This window comes from Vicia villosa, linkage group LG3 (genome assembly GCF_029867415.1).
Source record: "Vicia villosa cultivar HV-30 ecotype Madison, WI linkage group LG3, Vvil1.0, whole genome shotgun sequence".
NCBI classification, from domain to species: Eukaryota; Viridiplantae; Streptophyta; class Magnoliopsida; order Fabales; family Fabaceae; genus Vicia; species Vicia villosa.
In genome coordinates, this window is record NC_081182.1 from 32,989,691 (window position 1) to 33,006,629 (window position 16,939).

Here is a 16,939-nt window from a genome sequence, read left to right on the forward strand (position 1 = left end):
TTATTAATTTGTTAAATATCTTATTAATTAAAGTTGGTAACTCTCTTTATATTGTTGGAGCTAAAATTAGGTTAATTTTGTAATTTCATAATTTTAATTTATATTTATTTCTTTTTTAACTTATTTAAAATTTTAATTATTCTCTTTTTCTTAATCCTAACCCTCTTTTTTTAAATCCTAACCAATGTTTAAAATTCTTTATTTAATAAAAATTGTTAAAGTTGTTAATTTTGAACCCAAAATTAAGGTTAATTTTTATAATTTCATAATTTTAATTTTGTATTTATTTCTTTATTAATTTATTTAAAATTTTAGTTATTCTCTTTTTATAATTCTAACCCACTTTTTTAAAATCCTCACCCACGTTTAAAATTCGTTATTTATTAATTTAATAAAAATTTGTAATCCCACGTTTTTTAATAGTTTTAAAGGGTTTTTTTAATTGATCAAATATTAAATAAAAAATATTGTCAAAATAACTTCCCATTTTAAATTCAATAGAACTGGTCAAATTAACTTCTCCTTTCAATTTTTTATTGATTTTTAAAAATTCTTTTTTTATGTTTAAATTTTTATAATAAATAAATTGTAATTCTTATATTATTTTATTAAGTAATATTCTTTTATACTTTTATTATTTTATTTTGTTACTTATTTAGTAAATATTATTATGAAAATAATTGTTATTATTATTAGGGTTTAATGGATATGCACTGACAGTGTAATACATTTTTACACTGTCATCCAATAGAAAACAATCAATTTTGCATGTCATTAAAAAAATTTAAAGATAAAAGTGTGATGGAATTGGATACATGGTTGTGATTGATTGACATTGTAAAACTATTTTACACTGTGAGTGCATCACCCCTTTATTATTATATAAAAAAAATATATTTTATTAATATTTAGTAAATCATGATACATTCCATACCATCATTTTGAAGCGTCCCCCCACTTTCCCCATATCCTCCTCTCTTTATCAACCACTAAATCAATTATATCATCCCCACCAAGGTTGTCAGAATCGAGTTTTTATCTTAATTCATTTTATTTAGATAAAATCGAAACGTAAAATCATGGAGTTTACCTCATATTAAATTTATATATACGACATATTTATACTAATATAATATTCTAAATGCATTAATTATTTAACATTTTAACTTTATCATAAAACAAAAATATACTGCATCATCATAATAAAGTGTAATATTCACAAACATGTATCAAACTAAATAAATTTTCCACCAAATCATAATGTAACATCCAAAGGATTATAAAAAAACAATAGTTTCATAAGTTTTTCAAGTTCAAAAAATCAAATATTTTCATCTTCTTCAACTTAATCAAAAGTTCATTTCATCTACAACATCATTTTCATTAATTAGAACATTCATATTCGACTTGATTAAATCCATCTTCAAATGTTAAAAATTCTAAATACAAGATATGAATGTGAATAAAATTAAAAATTTATAGAGAAAATTTATGGGCCAAAATATAACATGTGATTTTTAACTTTGACAAAAAAAAATAAAACCAGGTCAAAGAGTAAAATCCAACGATTTTACATGATTTTACACGATTTCACCGATTTTAGAAAGATTTAAGTCATCTAAAATCGTTCTAGAATACGATTTTACATTAAAAAAAAGTTTTTACCTGCGATTTAACACGAAATGCTGATCTATAAATGTGAAATTTATAGAGTTTAGATTTTAAATCGAGATTTTAACAACCTTGATACCCACTAACTCTTAAATATTGGTATAAAAATAGGTCAAGTGATATGAAAGTGTCTTTGTGGTAGTAGTCATATGTTAGTGCATATACTAATATTAACATGGTTCATCTTGCTACTTTTGTTGCATTACCATATTCTTTTTTTTTATAGGCAATGGAATGATATATTCAAGGAGTACAAGGGGTACTCGCCCAAATACAACGGCAACCATACAATTAAACGAAATCCAACGGGATTTTATGCCAAAAGTAAAAATCCCTACACCGGTTGGTATTGGAACCCAAAGCGTGCCATTGCCATGATAACAGTTTTACCTTATCCACCACCATACTCACTAGACAATCCTCGCCACTAAAAACGCGAGCATTCCTAGTACACCATAATATCCAGCATGTCTCGAACAAAAATAAGAGTGTCCTCCTTTTTTCCATTTTACCCGCGTGTACCTGTATGAAACTCAACATATGTCCCTACACTCGTGATCTTGACTCATGCCGGTTCCCAGCCATAGCGAGATCTCTGCCCACACTTCCTTTGAGAATGAACAATTTAGTAACAAATAGTCCAATGATTTGACCGCTGATGAGCAGAAGACGCATTGACTATCATTGTTGTTATGGAGAATACCCCTTCGCAATAATTGTTCCTTTGTTGCGACTCTATCCTTTACGCACCTCCAACCGAAGACCTTGATTTTTGACGAGATTTTCGACATCCACAGTGCTGAGTACGCCTCTGCCTATTGTGGGCTCAGCACTGCCCCACCAACTAACTTTGAAGCCATCCTATAGCCTCCACTTACCGCGTATTGGCCAACCGTGTTTTCACCCTACCTATAGTTGTCTTCTGCCCCTGACCATGTTGGGCACACTTGAGACAGAACCTGTAACAGAGAAACTGCCTCATCTTGAAATTCGTCGCTGGTTCCGTCTAGTTCCCCGAAGACATTCCACCACCATATTCCACTGTTTAAGTTCAGAATAAAGAGGGCGTTTTCCTTTGGATTTGGTGGAAGGAGATGGATTTTTAGAAGATTTTGGATTTTTATGGGGAGAAAGGTTAGAAACAAAATGTAAACTAGAGGTATCTACATTACCAATATCTTCTATAAGCTTATGAAGCTGTTCAGAAGTTCTAGGGATTTTGAGAGAATCAGGTTTATCTGTTGATACTCGTTTAGAACTATTAATAGGTCCAGAGTCAAAGATCACAATACCTGAAGGTTTCTTCAGCTTCTTGGTTTTCTTTGTAGCAGGACCTTCACCATTATCCTTTCTCTTCTTCTTCTTCTTCTTCTATTTCTTCTTCTTATCCTTCTTGATTAGATCATCCAATGATGGAAGAGTTCTTCCACTAATCCAAGCAGGGTCAACTTCTGACTGGTCTCTTACACAGGATTCCAAATAGAGTTGAACAGATTCTGATAGTTCTTCCTTGAACATCTAAGGGAAGTCAACAACTGGAGTTCTTCTGGTCAGAATATCAGGAATCACCTTTGGAGTGGAGATCACCTTTTTAATCAAATGCATTCTTCTCAAGGAATGAGCAGTCAGAGTACTCCCATGAACAATAGTCAGATATTGAATAGAGCCAGCTGCTCTCAGAGTATCAATCAGACCACTCTCAGTCAGAATGTCTGATACCAATCTTCCCATATGAATGGTATTCTTCTTAATTTTGGGATACTTCAGACGTTCTACCTCTCTTGATTCTTTCACATGAGTACACAGGTGATCGAACAGAAGCTGAGGAAAGTTGATTCTCATACCCTTTCCAATGTAGTACAGAAGGAACTGTTGATCTTGACTGATGTAGGTTGCAGAAACTGTTGATTTTTTGTGATTGAAAGATCCTAGAATGATCTTCGCCCAAACTCTGTAAGAAGGCTCCAGATCTATAGAGTGAGGTGAGCCTTTTCCAGAAGTAAATAACTCTGGATGAACTTTTTCCCAATCAGTTCTTCCAGGGAGAGAACCATTTATTCCACCCAAACCTTGGAGGTTATAGAACTTCCTTATCAGATTCTTAGAGATTACAACCTCTTGGCCTAGCACGAAGGAGATGATAGCAGTTGGGGTAAGAGTGGCATGAGTCCAAAATTCCTTAACCAAGAGAGGATAAACCGGTCCAATAAGATGATCAAAGTAATTTTCCCATCCTTGAATCAACATATCTGTCTTGATGCTGAAGTCATGTGCTTGCAGATTTTCAAAAGCAACCATAGTGTAATACGGTGAACTGACCTTTTTTTATCGAAAATGTCGCGGTTAAGCAAGAGTCGCCACCGACTTTTATTTTATCCAAATTAATCAGAAAGGCTAAAAGAACAGGAAAAACCTTTTAAAAAGAAACTGAGTACGGGGGGTAAATTATGCAAAGGGAAGGTTTAAAAAGCACCCTTTGCATCCATGGTTTTCCATGGGCTCTTAATTGCTTTGCTCTTCAGTTTTGAAACCAAAAGTTTAGAAATGTATAGAAGATGAAGAAACAAGGACTTTAGCTCGTAAATGAGCGTAGCCTTGAGAGTGTTTGTTTAAGAAAAAGTTGATAAAAGACATTTTAGCCAGAGCAAGGCAATTAGGGGCAATTACCTTATAATTTGAAAAAAAGAGTTCTTTTAGCCTTTCAGGGTGAAAGGGTCTATCCATGCCATAGAGGGCAGGAAGCCTTTCGTTTGGATGTAAACGGGTCATCGAGTTATCGTTCTCCATAAGACTGTCCCATGCCATAGAGAGGCAGGTAGTCTAAGGGAAGGATCAGAATAGCCTTTTGTAGGCAACCAGAGGATACCTCAGCCTTTCGTAGGCAACTTCCGAGGGTCGAGGTCATGTAGTATATCGAAGGCAGCATCATTAGGGTCGCATGACCTTTATTTATCGAGGCAGCATGGATGAGGTATCCTCGTATTCGAGGGACGTGGCTTATTCTGCAAAGAACACAAAGGCAACAGGCAACAGGCAACAAGGCAACAGAGAGGTTACCCCAAAAGAGTGCGTGTGTGCAAAAATCACGTGGTTAATTCAGTTATGTTATCTTGTAAATTAGTGACTCTAACCCAGTTTAAATTTGCACTCCCTAAATTACTAACCACACAGTATATAAACAATTTATGGGAAGGGGGAAAATGAAACCAGCGGAGGAGAGGGGAATTGCAACCAGCGGATCCCTTAATAGGGTTTGACATAAGTAATAATAAAAGACAGAAAAGATTTAGGGTTACCAATGACGTAGCTTTGGCACTCGACAAACCCTGAAAAAGTGGGAAAAATGGCAAACAAAAATAGGGTAAGTGCATTATCAGTTCAGAGGCAAATGCTATTAACTCTAAAAAAAATAAAGATATAAAGAAAAATAAAATAAGCAGAGTAAATAGGCACTTAGCTTCGAATTTGATCTGATATGGTTGGCGGGAAGCCTCGGGGGTAACCCTGAAAATGGCAAAGGCGGAGGAAAGATGAAGGCAAAACAAACCCTAATTTTAAAAGGAAACAAAATAGATTTTAAAAAGTAGGGTACTTAGCTTTGAATCTTAATCGGGCGCGTTGTCGGAGAGCGTTAAAAAGTAACCCTGAAAAGGCAAGGCGCAAAAAGACAATATTCAGTGTATTGGGGTGTTCATCGTAAACCCTGATTAGGGTACGAATTTAAATATGAAAATATAAATGATTTAATTAATTATTGGTCTCGCGACCTAATTAATTAAATCAGGATAAGAAAATAAAATCGAGTGTAAACATATTTTTTTTTTATGGATCTTTATGAATTAAATAATTAAATATGAATTACGTGAAAATAAAATAAATATATAAATGTAATGATATAAATAAAAAAATAATAAACATTAATAATTTAAATGAAATAATTAGATAATAAAATAAATATATAAAAAGTTTTTATAAAGTTTTTATATATTTTTTATATAGTTTATGCATATAAAATAAATTTATTTGAAGTGAAATAATATATATATATATATATATATATATATATATATATATTAATAAAAGGCTGTGTAATTAAAATTAAAAAAAATTCAAAAAAACTTAACTTATGATCCAGTGTGGCCAGGCGTATAGGGACCATGATGCGCCTGCATGCTTAGAAACGTTGGATGAAAAGAAGCAGCAATCTAACGGTGGGTAGCTGAGGGTATGGTGCGCTCACGTTGCCAGATGCACACTAGATCTGCCCGTCCCCCACTAACAAACACGCGCCAAAATCTGTTTGAAACCAGCCAATAGTCCTGTGACAGCTCATCATCTTCTTCACCAAAATTCTGCAACACGCTTTTTACAGCGCTTGCCACAGATGCGCTATAAAAGGTCTTGCTTTTAACACCTGCAAAAATCAAACAGGGCCCAAAACGATACAAAAATTCTTCGCGACCACTCCCACTTGATCGTCCAGTGATCACGAATTCAATGGTGCTCATGGCTCGTCCTAATTTTACCCCAATCAAGAAGCCCTAATTTGAAACCTACGAACCCTAACATGGTGATTCACTCATAGATGCACAGAAACGCAATTAACTTTCCAGAAACGTTCTAATCATCAAAACAAACACTAATATGCCAATAGAACACAATTATCATGCATGATTTATTGCAATCTAAGAGAGTTAGAATGATGCAAACCGTGAACGTTTTGGGACGATTCTGGACGTGATTCTCGTGTGCAGCAATCGGAAAAGCTTCAATGAGTACTGGGGAACGTATTAGGATGCACAAGAACTTCTAAATCGGCCTCCACTTCAGAATTGTAGTTTTGATTTTCTTTGACTTTTGGAATCCGGGTTTGGAGCTTTGGAGGCAGAATTTTTTTCCCCTTGTGCTGTATACTTGTTGCATACTTATAGGTGATCCTTTTAGGGCAACAAAATTGAAAGAAATCTCCTTGAATCAATGCCTTGCAATCTTTGGAAATTTGATTGAGAATTTTATTAAAACTTGCTAAAATTGGCCAATATTTGATTCAATCTTTTTTAATTACCACATGCACGAAATTTTATTGATATTTGGAGTAAATGTGGATTGGTATTTGATTCAAAACAAATTTCCTTCCAAATCTTTTGATTTTTCTTAATTTTATTGATTTTTTAAATGAATAAAAACTCTTATAAAATTAATTAAAATCAAGAAAATTCGTGGCCAAGGTTTATGGGCTCCTAATACCATGAGGAAAGAGATTGGGTCTTAAAAATATGGGCCTCTTTGTAAAAGAATTCAATTTGAATCTTTTTTCCTCACACTTTTCCCTCCAAAATGGCTCAACTTTGACAAGGTCTATCTCTCTCAATTTTTGAGGTATGAATGTGTTCTAGGACATTTTGGAAACCTTAGAGAGACCTCTAACCAGTGTCTTTGGTCTCATATCAAAATCATTTTCCATTCTCATTTTATGTCCTTTTGAAAAAAGTGTCTTTTTGTTGACTTTTGAAAAGGACCTATAATGTTTTGGTCCATATCTCTTAAATGAAGCATTTTTAGACTTGGCATGTGAGAGACAATTTTGTAGAGAATCAAATTTCCTTCAAAATGAGCTTTGGATAGAAAATTTATGATGTTCCATGTGAGAGTTATGGCTGGTCAAAGTTCAGTTGACTTTTCCTATACAAAACCCTAATTTAGCAACTTTTTGAATTGTTGATTTCTGATCTTTCCTTGATGAACCATGATCAATTCTTGATCAAATGGTGAATGATACTTCAATATGAGGATCTTGACAAAAAATCAGGAGTTTTGACTTTTTCTTTGACCACAGTTGACTTTTTAGGTCAACTAGTCGACTGTTGACTTTCTGAGCTTTTGAATGACCAAAATTTTGAGATAGGCCTTGATACTTGTCATAGAGGTAATGTGGGATATGTTGAGCCATACGAGATGCCTTGGAGCCATTGATTCACTGATTTCCTTTTGAATGGATCAAACCCTAGTTCAGAGCCTTTGTATAGGAGAATTTGTCTAGAAGCTTTGCATATGGATTTGAAACTTGAATAGGAGCAATAATGTGGGCAAATTTTGGGGTATGACACATAGATTCACAGAGAACTTCCAAATCTTCGTATGGAATTAAACAGGTCTTCAATGGAGTGAAGACATTTTGTTGGTGCTGTTGTTAATGTTGTTCTTGAGAAGACGAGACATTTGTTGAGTATTTGATGAAGAAGCCATTGAAGAACACTTGAGATTAGTTGGTTTCTTCAATTTAGGGTTTTTTGGGAAGAGAGAAGAGAAGACCAAAATGCATAAACAGTGATGATGAATACGTGAAAAAGGATAAAATGAAAGTGAGATGTGTTTAAATAGACGCGGATTGAAATAAAATGCAACGAAATTTTGAATGCAGGAGATTACAGAATTTGAATCAATCACAATTAATGATGAGAGACATTAGGAGAGATAGCGTAAAATTTGAAACGATTTGCACAGTTACCTAGGGCGGCGTCTCATCAACTGCACGCATGTTTGTCCCTTAAGAATGAACACGTGGTCATCATCTGGAATAGCCGGTGACAGGTGTTTTGCTTTAACAGAAGTTCTGTATCATACTTAGATATATGAAACGTTAGGAATAACAGAATCAGAGTATCTAAATGATCATACAAATCCAGAACATCTGATAAGAAAATAAATAAACATTTCAAATCTAATCCATATATCAGATCTTCTCATAACCTCATTCTGGGCATAAGTCCATACTGATGTTCTTCAGAATGAGCTTAAACCTATCTTCGGCAAGGGGTTTTGTAAAGATATCAGCCCATTGATGGTCTGTATCAACAAAGTTTAAAGAAAGAACTTCCTTCTGAACATAGTCCCTAAGAAAGTGATGTTTAATCTCTATATGTTTAACCTTAGAATATAAAATAGGGTTCTTAAATAAACAGATAGCAGAAGTATTATCACAGAATATAGGAATGTTACTCTCATATATCTGATAATCTTCTAGCTGACTTTTCATCTAGAGCATCTGTGTACTACATCCAACAGCAGCAACTTATTCTGCTTATGTTGTAGAGAGGACAATTGTGGCTTGCTTCTTGCTATACCAGGAGATCAGGTGACTTCCCAGAAACTGACAGCTTCCATAAGTACTTTTCCTTTCAACTTTATCTCCAGCGTAATCAATGTCACAATATCCTACTAAGTTGTATTCTTCAGATTTTCTGTAGACTAAACCAACATTAGTAGTACCTTTCAGATACCTCAAAATTATCTTAAGAGCAGTTAAGTGATATTCTCTAGGATCTGATTGGAATCTAGCACACAGGAATACACTGAATAAAATATCAGGTCTAGAAGCAGTAAGATATAGAAGAGATCATATCATACCTATGTAGATTTTCTGATCTACCTTCTTGCCTACCTCATCCTTACCTAATACACACATTGGATACATAGGAGTCTTTGCTTCTTTGCTTTCAGACAACTTGAACTTCTTCAGAAGCTCTTTGACATATTTGGTTTGATGAATGTAGGTTCCTTCAGAAGTTTGATTAATCTGGATCCCAAGGAAATATTTGAGTTCTCCCATCATGCTCATCTCAAACTCTGCCTGCATAGACTTAGCAAACTCCTTTCCAAGTGTAGCATTAGATGTTCCAAATATAATATCATCAACATATATTTGACAAATTAAAATATCCATTTTAAAGGTTTTACAGAAGAGAGTTGTGTCCACTTTTCCTCTAGTGAAACCATTATCTAGAAGGAAAGAACTTAATCTTTCATATCAAGCTCTGGGAGCTTGCTTCAGTCCGTATAATGATTTCTTAAGTTTAAAAATATGTTCTGGAGACTTAGAGTCTTCAAAACCAGAAGGTTGATGGATATATACTTCTTCATCTATATAACCATTTAAAAAGGCACTCTTAACATCCATCTGATACAGAGTGATGTTATTCTGAGTGGTAAATGAAATTAATAAGCGAATAGATTCTAACATGGCCACTGGTGCAAATATTTTTGTATAGTCAATGCCTTCTTGCTGACTATAGCCCTAAGCAACCAGTCGGGCTTTGTTTGTTACAACTTCTCCTTTCTCACCTAGCTTGTTTCTGAAGACACATTTTGTTCCAAAAACATTAAATCCTTTAGGTCATGGAACCAGATCCCAAACATCATTCCTTGTAAACTAATTTAACTCTTCTTGCATGGCAATTATCTAGTCAGAATCTTCCAGAATTGATCAACAAAAGTTGGCTCGATCAGAGATACTAGACCAAATTTACATTCTGCATTGTTCTTAAGGAATGCTCTTGTTCTGATGGGATCATCTTTCTTTCCAATGATCACTTCTTCTGGATGAGCAGAGTTGAGTCTAGAAGATCTTCTGAGCGTTAGCTCTTCAGAAATTCTGAGATTCTCTAAAGACACTGCAACTTGATCTTCTGATACATCTTTACTCTTGGGTTCTTCATGATCTGAGTTAGAGATATCTATATCTGCAAAATTCTCAAACTGCTTTGGCTTTTTAAGACCAAGCTTATCATCAAATCTAATATTGATTGATTCCTCAACTATCAGCGTTTCAGTATTGTATACTCTGTAGCCTTTAGAGCGTTCATAATATCAAAGAAGGAAACACTTTTGAGCTTTAGAATCAAACTTATGCAGATGATCTTTAGTGTTCAGAATATAACATACACATCCAAATGGATGGAAATAAGAAATGTTGGGCTTTATGTTCTTCCACAATTCATAAGGAGTGTTATTTAGAATAGGTCTTATAGAGATTCTATTCTAAATATAGCATGCTGTGTTAATTGCTTTTTCTCAGAAATGCTTAGCCATATCACTTCTGACCTTTATGATTTTGCATTCCTTCTCAGACTGAATCTGAGTGCAGAAGTCAAAGAACACAGTATGTGACTCATCCTTGTGTTTCAAGAACTTTACCCATGTCCATTTGCTATAGTCGTCTACGATGACTATGTTAGAACAAGATTTGTTCTGATCAATTATCTTAGTTTTGATGATAACAATAATATGAATTTTGCTTAAGATAATATGGTACTCTAATCCAATGCAATTTCCTTTTCAGGAAATATATAAAGAGTATGCATAATTCAGCGCTCAGAAGCTTTGTCTCAAAGGGTTCAGCATGCAACATCAGAACATGGTCTGGCAAGACATCAGAAGATGGTCGAAGCAGAATCAGAACATGGGTCTATGGAAGCATCAGAAGAACATGAGATCAGAAGCACTGAAGTTCTGATGGTATCACGCACAGAAGCACTTCAAGGTCAGAAGATCAGAAGATGCTTTGCACCAAGCTGTTTGACTCTGATGATATTCAAACATTGTATTCACAAACATCAGATCAGAAGGAAGTACAAGTGGCAAGCTACGCTGACTGACAAAAGGAACGTTAAAAGCTATTAAAGGCAACGTCAGTAGACACACGTGAACAAGGCTCGAGGTAGTTGACAAAAGCGTATAACATTAAATGCGATTGTCATACCCTAATTTTTGACCCCCCTGAGATGTCACATCCTAGGCGTCAAATTCAAAAATGTTTCTTGATCGGTTTGGAAGCCGTGATCAAGATTTCATTCGTTCACTCATTCTTTGCAAAATAATTTCATGTCCATGGAGGTTTTTCAAATAAAGTGCGCCATTTCCAATTTATGGATTCAAGAGGATCGTTTGGAATTTATTTCGTGACTTTTGGCCTATGGATCCATCATAATGGAGAAAATTCGTTCATATGGATTATTTGAAAGTTGGTACAAGTTCAAGATCATTTATTCAAGGCCATCGAATGTTGGATTCGAATTCAAAACATCTTTCAAGTTCATGATACAAGAATATATTTCAAGATTAAAAGCTTCATGATACTTGAAGGATTTCCCGTCATTTTCTACATCAAAGGGAATTGGATTTCTGAATTCAAAAAAATCATTCAAGAATGTTCAAACATCATGTTTGAATAACAATTTCATTCAAAGAATTTTAAAGGAAATTCAAACATTACAAGTGAAGTTCTTTTACATGAACCAAATTCTAAATTCCAAATGAATTACAAAGTGGACTATATTCAAAATTCAAGATACAACATTCAAAGTCCCATTTATTTCCAAGAATACAAGTTCATACAAATTCTATTGGAATTACAAGAACAAATGAAAAAAATAAAGTTTCAAGACTTTCTTGAATTCATTCTTGAAATCTTCAAGTATCCATTCTTGATGTCCAAGTCTCCTTCTTCATGTTTTCTACAAAAGTCCTCATGTGACATGGAAAAAAAAAGAAACATAAAAGGGGTGAAATTAGCAAAAATTCAAATGTCAAAAAGTCAAAGAAAGTCAAAGAAAGTAAAAGAATTCAAAAAGTCAAAAAGTCAAAGAAAGTCAAAGAAAGATATCTTATGTCATAACTACTACACATTGAAGTTACTAACTTTATGACATAAGAGAAAGCACATGTCGTAGAACTTGCAAGAAGTTATAAAAGAATCTTTCCATCCCATGTGCATATTTCCATGTGCACCATTTGTGATACTTGGCCACCAAGAAAATTCAACAACTAAGAAAGCTTGGTAATGATTAGCCTAAAGGGAATATTCCTTTCTTGCCATGATCACAAACTTGGCTACAAAGTTACATAATACCTAACATATCCTAATTTTTGCCTATAAATATAAAGGCTCTCCATAGTATTTGTTACACAAAAGCAACTTAAATTCTTGCTTTCTCTCTTCTCTCTATTGCTCATATATTGTTCAATAGACCTCTTGGCAAGAAGAAATTCTCAAGCCAAGAGATTCTCTATTGGAGGTGAGCATTCTAGTTACAAAGAAGGAGGAGGTAATTCTTCATACCTCACTTGAAGATCTTCATCTTCAAGTCTCCAACGACTTGGAGCATCCAAGAGCTTGAAGTTCATCTTTAAGTCTCCCACAATTCAAAGAGGTGTTATGGCATCACCTTCATCAAAAGCCTACAACAACAATTCAAAGTTGTTAGCAACAAGTTCGAAGTTGTTCTTCAACAAGCAAGAACAATTCAAAAGATGATGGCAGCATCAACAAACTGGAACAATTGGCACAAGCAGGAGAAAAAAAAAGAGGGCAAGAGTAACACATAGAATTCTCATACTTCTAAGTGTTATTCTACAAAAAAGAGAGAAAGAGTGAAAAGGTAGAGGTTCTTCATACCTTACTTGAAGTTCTTCATCTTCAAGCTTTCAACAACTTGAAGTTCCATCTTCAAGTTCTCCCACAATCCAAAGAGGTGTTATGGCATCACCTTCATCAAAAGCCTACAACAACAAGCAAAGTTGTTAGAGAAAAATTGTTACAATCAACAATTTCAAAACTGTTGGTAACAATTCAAACAATTCGGGACAACATCAACACCAACAAAGCAAAAAAATTCAGAATCAATCTCAGCAACAATCACAGTTGCAACAACTCAACAAACAACAACTCAAAGCAAAAGTTCATGACAGATTCAGAAAAAAGCGCAACAGCAACAGTTCACAGTTAAAATTCAGCAACATCATATAGTTGTGCAATCAAAACAATAGCAGCAATTCACAGTCATTTCAAAGGAATAACAACATCAGTCAGAGGTTCAAAAACGCACATCAACACAGCCACAAATTTCCAGAAGCAGTGGAATCAAGAAAACGCAGAGCGAAGGTCGAATTCGTACCTATCAGAGTTGTCGCCGGAATTGGTTCGTCGGACCTGCTCCGGCCAGGTATGTTTCTTCAATTCCTCATAGAAATCCTGATGCAAGTTTGTTCCTTTGATGCACTGAGTCAAATTCCTACTTTAAATTGCATAAATATCGTTTCGGTTATCATTTTATTCTGAAATTATTATTCAATAATTGTTTGAGATATAAGTTTGAAAACCCAAAAGAAACACGAAGAGAAACATAAATCAGTAGGAATCATACCTCCATTCTGTCAGAATCGATTTAGTCTTGATGAGGTTTGTGAAAAATTTGTTGGTGTTCATCGCGGGATAGAGAAATCCGTCATTGTTTGTTCGGCGAGGGAGAGAAAGAACCGTTAGTGGTTCTGAGAGAAGAGAGAAACTCAACGAGAGAAGTTGAGAGGGTTTTGTGGTTGTTCACGCGGAGGGATGAGCACCGAGAGAGGAGCGAGTCGCTGTTGTTGTTGTTTAGCGTGAGAAAGATGAAGAGAATTTGTTATTCTATTTTTTTCAGAAAAAAGGAAATGAGAGATACAAGAGGCGCTGCCTCTTTTCTTCAACTTTTAGGGTTTTCAAACCCAACTTTGAGTTAACTAGCTGGGTGGATCCGGGTTCCTCATGAACCGACCCGGTCCAGCCCAACATATTTTTTTTTATTATTTTATTTTGCATTCAGCTTTAGTCAATTTGGGCCTGCACACTCCCCATCCGAGTTACACCCCCTCAGGCCCAAGTTCTTTTTATTAACTATTTCTTCTTTTATTTTCTTTGAGAAAAGTTTTGCATAAAAAAGGAATTAGTATTTTTATTATAATATAGATTTTAGTTTAATTTTCTAATTCTTATTAAAATACAAAAAAAAATACATTAGATACATATTTATGTTTATATTTCTAATTATTTTCTTCTCTCATAAAAATACAAAAATATCTTTATTAGATTAATTTCTTTTGAATTTAATATTTTTATATTGTGTTGTATAGTTAATCATTTAAATTTCTATTTTGATTACTGTTGCACATATCACCTAGAATTTTCTCACTTCACCCAAGACTTCGAGATTATTTCTCCGTTGTCTTTTTCCTTTGTCTGTTTGTTTGGTCTTCCATTTGCTGTAGAAGTCCATAAACAATTGCTGGAAAATCATTGAATGTTGTAAGCTGTTGAGCTTATCCGATGTTCTTTTCTGCTGGTGTGGATGCTCAATAACTGTTGAGATCCCAATTTATTCCAAACATATCACTTAATGATCAAGGTAACACCTCAAACTCAGAAATCCAATTTCTCATTATTCGAGGTAAGCCTAAAACTCATAAAACTGTTTTCACGACAGTAATCATTTCAAATTACAAAATCATTTCCAACTGTTTTTATAACCAGTACTGTAAAGTATTGGGCCTCTAATAGAGTGTAAGTCCCAAACACCTTCTCTTCTTAGCTTGTTTTCAAAACTGTATTTTCAAAATCTTCTTTCTGTTTTCAAAACATTCTTCTGGTATTTGAAGGGCATTATTCCCGGTGAAACTCTTCAGATACCTATGTGACCTTTGTCCATCTTCACTTCTTCTGTTTTCAAAAATCATTAACTGTTTATCATAAAGTACATTCAACTATTATCCACCAATTACTGTTGAGGCTCTGTACATACTTCTTCAATGGCCTCCACTCCATCCAGGTTAGGCTTTACAAGCTTTCAATTTACAGTCTTTATTTAAATTACTGTCAAATATAAACTGTGCATATATTAGTTTAGAACTGCGTTTGAGTATAAACCTTAGGACAGTTAAACTATATATATATTATAGGAATATGACCTAGGATTGAGAATGTCTTCCCGGTGAAGGCTCTTTCCTAATTAGAGATCTGTAGTTCAAACCCCCAAGATGAATTATTCCCGGTGAAACATCTTGGCAAAAACTTTAGAATCCAAATAAATAGGACACATCCACCCAAAGAGGAATTATTCCCGGTGAAACCTCTTACCCATTTGCTTAGAGCCAAAATAAGTTCAAAACCACATAAGCTTTCTCTTGTGCTATAACAAGGACCCTCGATTAGCCTCCTCTTGGGCTTTGTACAAGGACCCACAGGCTTCTTAAAAGCATTTCCAGCTTCCTCTTGAGCTTGTATACAAGGACCCATCAGGTTTCTTACAAACATAGGAACAGGTCTTTAGTCACCTTTTAGCCTACCCTGGTGAGTTTCTTCCAATTTAAACCAGACTTTAAAACAAGCTAAGTTTGTCTCAATTTCACATTGAGTACATTTTTGGAATGAGAGACATGGACAGTCTCTGTCACCCTTATCTTCATCAATCCTCCTTAGTAGAGTCTAGGATCTATGTTTTGGTCATCCTCAGCATTGAGTCAGCCTTCATCTTGGGCTTTAAACAAAGAGTCTCCACTAGATAATCTTTCTGCCATCCTTTTTTTCAATCTTAAAATCCCCTGGAAAGGGTTAGCCTCCAAAGTCATTTAAAATCAATCCATTCCTTCATTTCAATAAAAACCCCTGGAAAGGGTTAGCCTCCAACATCTGTTTAAAATGTCAAAACAATAATTTCATTCTCTTAGGAGATAATTTCCCCAAAAGAGTCAAAACCCCTGGAAAGGGTCAGCCTCCAAAAACATGATAAAGTCAGTCTTTTAACAGACAAATTCACCAGCTGAGTCAAAATCCCTGGAAAGGGTTAGCTTCCAAAAGAAAAACAGTCTTTTTAAATCTCCAGTAGAGTTAAAACCAACAAAAACAGTTAGCCTCAACCTTGGGCTTCATACAAGGCACCCAAACAATAAAACTCCCCTGTCAAGAGTCAGCCTCAACCTTGGGCATTGTACAAGGCAGATAATAGAGTCTCCCCAGTGAGTTCTTCATCACTCAGTAGCCACAACCTTGGGCTTTGTACAAGGCAGATAAACCATATCTTTCATGTGTCAAAGATTCCTAACACTTAGGATCTTTTCCCCATATAGTCATCCATACTTAATTCATTTAAGAGTCCGCCACAACCTTGGGCTTTGTACAAGGCAGAAAATAATGTTTTCCCTAGCTAGAGTCAGCCACAACCTTGGGCTTTGTACAAGGCACATAAAATAAAGTCATTCATTCAATTATCCTCAACAGTCAGCCACAACCTTGGGCTTTGTACAAGGCACACAAATAGAGTCTCCCTAAACAGAGTCAGCCTCAATTCTTGGCTTTGTACAGAACACAAAAAAAACCCTGTAATTAACCCCCAATGGAGCCACCTCCCAGAGTCAAATATAATATTAATTAATCAATCAAAAAGCCTCAAGCTTGGGCCTCATACAAGCCAGCTAAAGTCAAATCTTTTATACAGTAGATAGACATAGCTTATCTCTATAAAGAGATATTTTTACTACTCTACCACATTCAAACAAACAAACATTTCAATTTCAATTTCAATCAAAGTCTCCCATTTAGGACTCTGAAAGACATGCTCTGGCACATCCCCAGACTTGTACACTTTCCCTAATTTGGACGAGCATCTTTCTTTCATTTAAGAGG

General features: G+C 34.8%; 1 protein-coding gene and 1 long non-coding RNA gene across 2 annotated transcripts in view; both read right to left on the reverse strand.

Annotated features, from left to right (window-relative positions):
* Window positions 1-16,939, reverse strand: part of LOC131657837 (serpin-ZX-like) — a 43,006-nt gene that overhangs the window by 7,442 nt on the left and 18,625 nt on the right. The window lies entirely within an intron of this gene.
* LOC131660895 (uncharacterized) lies at window positions 12,905-13,949 on the reverse strand. The gene is made up of 3 exons (XR_009301065.1): window positions 13,653-13,949; window positions 13,404-13,520; window positions 12,905-13,008 (listed from the first exon to the last, which is right to left on the reverse strand). It is a non-coding gene; the product is annotated as an uncharacterized LOC131660895 (long non-coding RNA).